The sequence below is a fragment of the Rhineura floridana genome, chromosome 3, assembly GCF_030035675.1.
Source record: "Rhineura floridana isolate rRhiFlo1 chromosome 3, rRhiFlo1.hap2, whole genome shotgun sequence".
Lineage (NCBI taxonomy): Eukaryota > Metazoa > Chordata > Lepidosauria > Squamata > Rhineuridae > Rhineura > Rhineura floridana.
This window is the reverse complement of record NC_084482.1, coordinates 12,388,551-12,398,381: the sequence shown is the minus strand read 5'-3', so window position 1 is coordinate 12,398,381 and position 9,831 is coordinate 12,388,551. Positions and strand designations below refer to the sequence as shown.

At 42.8% G+C, this 9,831-nt stretch overlaps 1 protein-coding gene across 1 annotated transcript in view; it reads left to right on the top strand.

Annotated features, from left to right (window-relative positions):
- Positions 1–1,988: 1,988 nt before the first annotated feature.
- LOC133379368 (LIM homeobox transcription factor 1-alpha-like) overlaps positions 1,989–9,831 on the top strand; it is a 132,911-nt gene continuing 125,068 nt past the window's right edge. The window contains exon 1 of the mRNA XM_061614494.1: positions 1,989–2,007. The gene's annotated coding sequence lies outside the window, so the exon portion shown is untranslated. The remainder of the gene's footprint in view (positions 2,008–9,831) is intronic.

Genomic DNA, 9,831 nt, shown 5'->3' with positions numbered 1-9,831 from the left:
CTTAATCTATTCCACGGTTCTAAAAACAGATGCCAGCAAGACTGATCCCCAGCGCAAATTAAATCCTGTGAGCCAATTTTGTGAATGCTGCAGAATTTCTCCTGATTCCCATTCACCACAATGGGAATCACTGAAGATTTTTGGAGACACGGTGAATGGTAATCTGGACACACATCCAAGCAGCCACAAGATCGGTTCATTTCTTTCAAATCCCAGCTTGCATCAACAATGGGCCGGAGTATGCCTCAAAGTTCAAAACTTCAAAAGTAAAATCTGAAAGCATTCAAACTTCAGAAGTTTTAAAGTGTGTGAACTTGCATTTTAATCGCCATTCCATACACCACAGGCTTGGTTCTACATGTTTGATGACAGTCGGGGAACCTAGTTTATACCAGGGAGGGAGGCAGAACTGCAACAAAGTAGTGGTGGATGGGAGAGGCACTTAATCTTCCCCCCACCCAGTGCCGGTGCCAGGCTATTTTGCGCCCTAGGCAAGGCTAACTACTTGCACCCCCCCCAAATTGCTAACTTCAATTTTCAAAAACAGATGTCTTGTAGAAAAAATGAAAAGCACAAAATTTGAAACTGCTCAATTTATTTTAGTTGCATTTTTTCCAAGGGTTAAAAAAACTAATCTGTATAAAACTGTGCCCCTCAAAGGTCAGTACTGCGCCCCTCTGAGGTCTGTGCCCTAGGCAGCTGCCTAGTTGGCCTAATGATAGCACCGGCCCTGCCCCCACCCCTTGCTTTTCCCCTGCAATCTCTCCCCACCCCATCCTTGTTTCCTATATGTGCTAATTGCAAAGGAAAGAAGGAGTTTGTGGGAAGAAAATGGCAAGTGGGCAGAAAAGTTAACCCAAAGATGGGTAATCTGTGGGCCTTTAGGTATTGCTAGACCACAACACCCATCATTCCTTACTAGAAGCCATGTTGTCCCAAGCTGACGGGAGCTGGAGTCCAACAACATCTGGAGGGCCACAGGTTCCCCACTCCTGGGTTATGCATTCCCCTTCTGTTCACTGTAGCGCTTCTCCACTGCAAATCATCCACCACTTTACAGCTGTTCAGTGGTGAGGCAGGCTCCAGGACTTTGTGTGTGCCACCAACCACCGAGTTCTGGTCTCCACTACAAGAACATTCTTTATCTTCGAAATGGATTTCATAGATGCAGCTAAAATTCATGAGCTCACATTTCTGCTAATCATGAAAACAGAAGGCCTTTTGAAACTTTAAAATGTATTCCGATGTAACATATGCCCAGAACTGGTCTTCTTCTGGTTTGGGGGCTAGCTTAGCAGCAGCCTTTTGAAAAGAAGCCAGGTCTGAATTTGTCTATAACCCATTTTAAGTTTTCCCCAAACACCTTTCTCCAGTGCTTTGTGCAATTGAAAACATGCTACTTTAAACTGAATATTACCATATATACAGAGCACAGCAATAAAACAGTAGTGTCATAGCTATACAGGGTTGAGGTGAAACTACTCACCATATTTTGCTAATATTTTCAGCAGTATCAAAAAGAGGCTTTCTCTTTTGATTTTTTGGCAATACCAATTAAAATGTTCGCTGTATTTGCATTGCCTCCCTCCCTCTCTCTCTCTCTCTCTCTCTCTCCCTCCCTCCCTCCCTCTCTCTCTCTCTCAAGTGGTTTCAGGTGCTCTCAGTGACATGATCATACAGTGAAATCCAATCGGTTATGAAGCATTGTGATGTCATCCTATTTATTATGTGACTGATGCCCATTACCTGAGATTATGTGTAACACTTTACTCCTGGACATGTTAGGGAGGCCATGTGTCCTAATTTACAAAAGACAGCCCTCTATTTTGAAAGGCTGCCAAAGGACAGTCCTCTGTTTGAAGGTGTCCTCTATTTGAGGGCTGTCTAGTCCAAGTCTGGTTTACAAGTAAACTGTAAGAAGGGAGAACAGGGCCTTGAAGTTGCCCATCAACAGTTAGCAGCACCTGGATAGCAGACTGAGGAGCAACTGCTGACTTCCCCACTATGGTGAGATGTTTTGTATTTCTATTTAAATTAGAGTAATTATTTCTGATTTTGCATCTATACATGTGCTACATGCGAATCTTAGGCACGCTGGAGTCCTCTTTTGTCCTCTTTTTTGGTGGTTCAGATCTCATGGGGGTGGAGGGTTGATGCACAACGGCTACCCAAAGACACACATGCCATTTTCTCTCAGTTCCTTTTCTTCCTCCTCCTCGCCTCCCCCAATCCATTTTCTTTCCCTTCTGACACTTCCTTCTGTCAGCCTCCTCCTCTTCCACTGCTGGTGGGAATAAAATTCACACCCCAAACCACAACTAAGGGCTCCCTATCACACAATACTTTTGTATGGCAAACAAATGCAATCAATGTCTATAGCCAGACCAGTGCTGTAACATGAGTGGGATTAGAGATACTGGCCCTTTCCACCAGCCATAAAATGTGTTTAATTTCTAAACAGAGGTACTAGGCCTCCAGACTAAGGAAGCCCTAAGGAGGTATGGCTAAAGCAGTATTCAGATCAGCTTTAGCATGTTCCTTCCTCCTATCTAGATAAATACAGCAAGAAGATATGGCACCACCATATGTGGTGATAGGGTTATGACAGCCAGCTATCAGTGTAAAGAAGATTACATTTATTTACCTGTTTTAAATCCTGAGGACCTTTATGCACTTTATGTAGCAGTAAACCCAGCACCATGAGTGGCAGCCCTCACAAACATCATATTGCAATCTATTTTGTATCTTTCCTGACGTTCTTGAAAAGAGGGGGTGGGATGTGCGAGCTGGTATCCAAACTTGAAATGCATCCTAAAGTATGGACCAACTTCCTGTTGGGCTATGTTGCTTCCCAAAGAATAGAACAGGGAATGAAAGGGTTAACCATTGCATCAGCCACATGGCTGGACATAATGAGCCCTAATCAGCCCAAGGGCAATAAAGCATGGAAACAGGAAACAGTGTAGTGGGGGGGGGGGTATGCTGGAGTTGGAGAGGAAGTAAGTGTATGGCGTATGTGTGTACCATTATGTCACCAAGAACGTTGTGCAACTAAGTAAAGCTCTTCCTAAAAACCTGCGCCTGTGTATCTGTGGATTCTCGCTGGAGTAAGGCGGAAAAGGAACAGACCGGGACTCTGTATGGGAAACGCCCGGGAACTCTAGCACGCTACAAAGCCAACACTTCCAGCCTTCACATGTCTGCTTCTGCTTCTGTGTCTGCTTCTGTGTTCTAATTGCTTTTCAATATGCTTTTAAACCTTTTTTAACAATATATTTTTAATCTTTTTTTAAAAAAATCTTCAAAGCTTTTCAAAAAATGTTTTTAAAGTTGTTTTGTTTTAATGTATTTTAAGGTCTGTTTTTATGATGTTTTAACGTGTTTTTAGTGCTTTTGTTTGCCACCCTGGGCTCCTGCTGGGAGGAAGGGCGGGATATAAATCAAATAATAAATAAAAATAAATAAATAAATATCACTTTACAAAAGATTCTGCCTTTCCTCCTCCCCTCAAAAACAAGTGTGCGAATTGTATCCTGAATATTTATATGTCATCTTTTTATGACTGCCATTTTACCACCCATTCTCCCACTGCTGGAGTTCCTTGCAATCCTTTTTCTGTTTTAACCACATGGAACCCTTTGGTATCAGCAAGCTTGACTATCTCACTGCTCACCAAAGATTCTCACTTGGCCATCTCACTGCTCACTCTCCCTGCTGACTCCAAGGATTACATCCCTGCCCTCCTGAGCAAAGGGTTTGGGGGGGGGAGGGGGAGGTTGGGGAGGTGTGCAGGGAGATGAAAGGAAATCCCATTGCACAAGTAGGCATCCTTGTGCTAATGGGATGGCTTCATTGGATACAACCCTATATCATGTTAGAATGTATGAGGTTCAACTCCAACTTGTGGGTTGAGGCTGCATGGGGTTAAAAAGGGTAGCTAGAGAGAAGACCTCTTGGTTGCTATCCTATCCCTTTGATCTCCTGTCCTCTCTCCCTTCCTGCTAGACTGATATGCAAAGGATGTTGATCCCAGTTCCTTCCCTCCTTCCCCGTCGTCTTCTTTCTCTCGAGAGGGGAGCAGACATCTTTGTCTCTCTCTCTCCACCAGCATGAGGGCGAGTACTGGGCGCAGTGCTCGTTGCTCCACCTTAGCTAGTTAGCTAGATATAGGACTCTTTCCTATCAAACATGTACTTCCAGAATAAAGTAGTTATTTCTTATTTTAAAGCTTAAAGTCTCTGTCTGACTAATTTGCAGGGAAGGTAGAATTTTAGCAAAGATTCAAACACACACACATAAGCTCGTTCAATACTCTCCGTTCCGCAGCGCAACTCTGCAGGGTCCTACAGGACATTGGGCCCAGCGTCCTATATATCATTTATGAACAAGTTAAACTCACTTATTTATTACCAAGTTAACAGCAGGTCATTTATGAACAAGTTCAAAAAGCAGTCCTCTTCACAGTGTTCCCCTTTAAATCTAGAAAAACACTCATTTCCAGCTTGTGTTGTTAACCCTGAGTAAAAGTGCTTCTTTCTCTGATTATCTGCTGGCAACCTTTCAAGTAAGAACACAGTTCTTCTGTGTTACTTTCTCTGTTTGCCTACTGCTAGCCTAACCAGCCCAGCTCACCACCAACATTCTCTTCAGTTACCTCTGCTATTCATTCCACTTCCATGGCAGAACGGTCAAAGCTGAGACACTAGACTAAGCTGCATCCAAACTCAGAGGAAGGCAATGGGAAACCACCTCTGAATACCTCTTACCATGAAAACCCAAGGAACACAATAGCCTGTCAATCGGGAAGGAACAGTTTCTATATTTATTATTTTTTGTTATGTATGCATTTACTGTATTTGTGTAAGGCCGCCAAATAACATTGTTCTCTAGGCAGCACACAAAGGGAAAATAATAAAATTCTATGTAATAAAAGAACAACTTCCAACCTAAACGTTTCCAACAGAGAGAATAAACCCAGATGACTCCAAAAAAAGTGCACAGCACAAAACAGTAAAATCATTTTATTCTGGTGTATTATATCAATAAGATTATATCACAGAAATACAAACAAAACTACAAATATTACATTGTTATTATAAGGCCTGGGAGAACCAGTTTACATCTTATAGTTCCAGATACGAGTTAGGCTACAACCTTGTGCACACTAACCTCGGAGTAAGTCCCAGTGAGCTCAGTGGGGCTTGTTTCTGAGTAGATACAGTATATCTAACACTGCACTGTATCACTTACCCTCACTCCTTTCAAATGTTATCCCTTCTCTGAACCACCTTCCAAAAAATTACATAACTAACCATTTCTAAAAGAAGCAGAGTTTCTCAAACACTACTTCGTAGAGCCCTCAGTTCAGTCACAATAGGTGCAATGGACATGCCTATTGCTAAACTAGAGCCAAAAAAACAAAAAAAGGATTTCTTTGTTTAGACCTTTCGATACCATGCAGGAAGGCCTAATGACCTGCTGTGCTCATCTTCTGAGTAGCAGTTGCTCACTCTTATTATCTAATGTTTCTAGTGTTCAAACAGTAAATTCACAAGTATGCAATCATATGCATGTCTCCTCAGAAGTTAGTCCCACTGAGTTCAGTTGGACTTAATTCTCATAAGAGTGTGTAAAGCAGATGTTCCTCCAGACATTTCTGAACTTCTACTCCCATCGGCCACAACAAGCATGGTCAATGTCAAGGGATTATGGGAGTTGTGGTTCAGCAATATCTGGAGGGCCAAAGGTTTCCCACACCTGGTGTATAGGATTTCAGCCTCAGTAGCCTCATGGTGGAATTCCTCCTGCCCCACCAAAAAAAGTGCTTTACAAATGGAGTTCCTATCCTTGCTTTTGTTATCTTATTCTTACATTCCCCATCCTTGCCTTGAGAGGTCTGATTACCCTGAAGTAGGACAGGACAAAGCACAGGCCACTCCAAAACAAGTAGTTAGAAAGAAACAAAAGGTAGAAGAGAGAATGAATGGGAAGGATGCTCCAGTGGTTATGACCTGCAAGGTGTGTGCCATGTTTGTTTTCTTGCCTGAGAACAACATGGTGTACATGTGCAACACATGTAAGCTCGTGGCACTGTTGGAAGAAAAAGTGAGAGGCCTGGAATGGCAGGTGGCTACACTGAGGACTATAAGAGAAGATGAAGAATTCTTAGACAGAATGCTGGAACAACAGCAGCAAAGAGAAGTGGAGGTGAAAGAACAACAGCATGCGGTAGCAGAAAAGGAGACTGCTTTGGAGAGGAACAACGAAGTGAAGGAAACTCCGTGGGAAAGGGTGACAGGAGAAGAGCTAAAAGACACCCTTCACCAGTGGAATGAGGGAATTGCTTTCAACTACTCAAGGACAAGACTGGAAGACAGCCTGTGGTGGAAGAATTACAGGAGACCCCATGCAATGACGAGTAAGAGGCTTAAGCTCAATCAAGCAGGAGCAATGAAACTACACCCCACAACAAGAAGAGAAGAGTACTAGTAGTGGGAGACTCCCTACTGCATGGGATCAAAACCCAAGTATGCCGAGAAGATCTGTAGACTTGCCAGGTATGCTGTCTACCAGGAGGACGGATTAGAGATGTGACGGAAGGGTTGCCATGACTCATCAAGCCCACCGACAGGTATCCCTTTCTCCTCATCCATGTGGGAACAAATGATACCACCAAACGGAGCTATGAAGAAATCACATCAGACTTTGAAGCTCTGGGAAGGAAACTCAAGGACTTTGGGGCCCAGATAGCTTTTTCATCCATCCTTCCAGTACTTAGAAGAGGAGTAGAAAGGGAAAGAAAAATACTCTGTGTGAATGAATGGCTGCGAAGGTGGTGCCGACATGAGAGATTTGGACTCTGGGACCATGGGCTATGCTTTCTGGAAGATGGACTGCTGGCAAGTGATGGGTTGCATCTCACAAGGACTGGGAAGAATGTGTTTGGCCACAGCATGGAGAAGTTCATCAGGAGGGCTTTAAACTGAATCCTAAGGGGGAGGAAGACATAAACTTGGTGGTAATGACTGATGAAGGCTTGTGCACAGTAACGGGAACAGAGAGATCGGCTCTAATACGGCCCAATGTCCTCAGAAAAATGTAGTAAGGAAGCCAAGCCATAAATCACATGGTCTTCAATGTCTGTATACTAATGCACAGAGCATGAGAAACAAGCAGGACAAACCTGAACTCTTAATACAGGAGGGTAATTACGACTTGATAGGTATAACTGAAACTTGGTGGGATGACTCCCAAGACTGGAATACAGCAATTGTAGGATATAACTTGTTCAAAAAGAACAGAAGGAATAAAAAGGGAGGTGAAGTCTTGCTATATGTTAAAAATATATATCCCTGCACAAAAAAGGGGGGAAACAGCAGAAGAAGCCAATGTGGCTTCACAAAAAGCTTACAGATGACCTGAAAACAAAAAAGGACACATACAGGAAGTGGAAAGAAGGCCAGGCCACAAAGGAAGAGTACAGGCAAGTATCATGGAATTGCAGGGATGGTGTCAGGAAGGCTAAAGCTGAGAATGAGCTGAGGTTAGTGAGAGATGCTAAAAGCAACAAAAAAAGCTTTCTTCGGGTTCGTCCATAGTAAAAGACAGAGAAAAGAAATGGTGGCACAGCTACTCAATGAGGATGGCAAAATGATAACAGATGACAAAGAAAAGACAGAAGTGCTCTATTCCTACTTTTGTACAGTCTTCTCCCAAAAAAAGGCCCATGATCCTCCCGGGAAACATAAAGTAGAAGGGGCAGGATTGGAGCTTGAAACTGATAGACAAATGGTCAAGGAATACCTAATCACTTTGAACGAGTTCAAATTGGCAGGGCCCGATAAACTGCATCCTAGAATATTGAAGAAACTGGCTGAAGAACTCTCAGAACCGCTGTCTATTATCTTTGCGAAATCATGGAGGACCGGTGAAGTGCCAAATGACTGGAAGAGAGCTAATATTGTCCCTATCTTCAAAAAGGGCAAAAAAGAGGAACTGGGGAACTACAGACCAGTCAGCCTAACATCAATCCTTGGAAAAACTCTGGAGCAGATTATAAAGCAGTCAATCTGTAAGCACCTTGAAAACAATGCAGTGATTACTAGGAGCCAACATGGATTTATGAAGGAGAAATCCTGCAAACTAATCTTATCTCATGTTTTGATCAGGTAACCTCCCTTGTAGGCTGTGGGAATGCTGTGGATATAATATATCTCGACTTCAGCAAAGCTTTTGAAAAAGTGCCCTATGATATTCTGATTAGCAAGCTAGCTAAATGTGGGCTAGATGGAATAACTATCAGGTGGATCCACAGTTGGCTCCAGAATCATACTCAAAGAGTGCTTATCAATGGTTCCTTCTCAAACTGGGCGGAAGTAACGAGTGGGGTACCACAGGGCTCGGTCCTAGGCCCAGTGCTCTTCAAGATGTTTATTAACAACTTGGATGAGGAGGTACAGAGTATGCTTATGAAATTTGCAGATGATACAAAATTGGGGGGCATAGCTAATACTGTGGAAGGCAGAAACAAAATTCAAAGGGACCTTGATGGGCTAGAGCATTGGGCTGAAAACAACAGAATGAAAGTCAACAAGGATAAATGCAAAGTTCTACACTTAGGAAAAAGAAACCAAATGCAGAGTTATACTTGGTTCAGCAATATGACATGTGAGAAGGATCTTGGAATTGTCATTGATCACAAGCTGAATATGAGCCAACAGTGCAATGTGGCTCCAAAAAAGGCAAATGCTATATTAGGCTGCATTAACAGAAGTATAGTTTCCAAATTGCATGAAGTATTAGTTCCCCTCTATTCAGCACTGGTTAAGCCTCATCTTGAATACTGCGTCCAGTTCTGGTTTCCTCACTTCAAGAAGGATGCAGACAAACTAGAACGGGTTCAGAGGAGGGCAACAAGGATGATCAGGGGACTGGAAACAAAGCTCTGTGAGGAGAGACTGAAAGAACTGGACATGTTTAGCCTGGAGAAGAGAAGACTGAGGGGAGATATCATAGCACTCTTCAAGTACATGAAAGGTTGTCACATAGAGGAGGGCCGGGATCTCAATCGTCCCAGAGTGCAGGACACAGAATAATGGGCTCAAGTTGCAGGAAGCCAGATTTCGACTGGACATCAGGAAAAACTTCCTAACGTTAGAGCCATATGACAACGGAACCAATTAACTAGAGAGGTAGTGGGCTCTCTGACACTGGAGGCATTCAAGAGGCAGCTGAACAGCCATCTGTCGGGAATGCTTTGATTTGGATTCCTGCATTGAGCAGGGGGTTGGACTTGATGGCGTGATAGGCCCCTTCCAACTCTACTATTCTATAATTCTTTTCGCTACATGCAAGTTGTCACATTAGAACCATATTGCAAATCAGCATATGTAGTTTATACCACATGGCAAAATGCTAAGCAATGCAAGCCTATGCATTACTTTGAAGTAAGTCCTTGTATGTTCAATGGGGCTTACTCCCTTGTAGCTTAAAATGTAGCTTAAAATGATATGTTGTACTATTTATGAGATGAGTAAAAGATTTCACTTTACAGGTTAATTGACAGTACACACAATTACAACATGAGAATTTGCCCTGGGGAGGAATCACTCTAGTCAATATTTACACTCTACTTCTATTTTCTCTTAAAGAAGTATCAGAATGCACCAATATCCTTCAGATTCTTTGTTCTATAGGCAATCATGGCTATCTTATCACAGAGGGGAATATTTCCAAAACAGTCAGTATCTATTGATACGGCTTGTTATAGCACTATTAACATTATCAAAGAGAAGGCTACACATTGATCTGTTCAGATCTTTTCATCTTGCC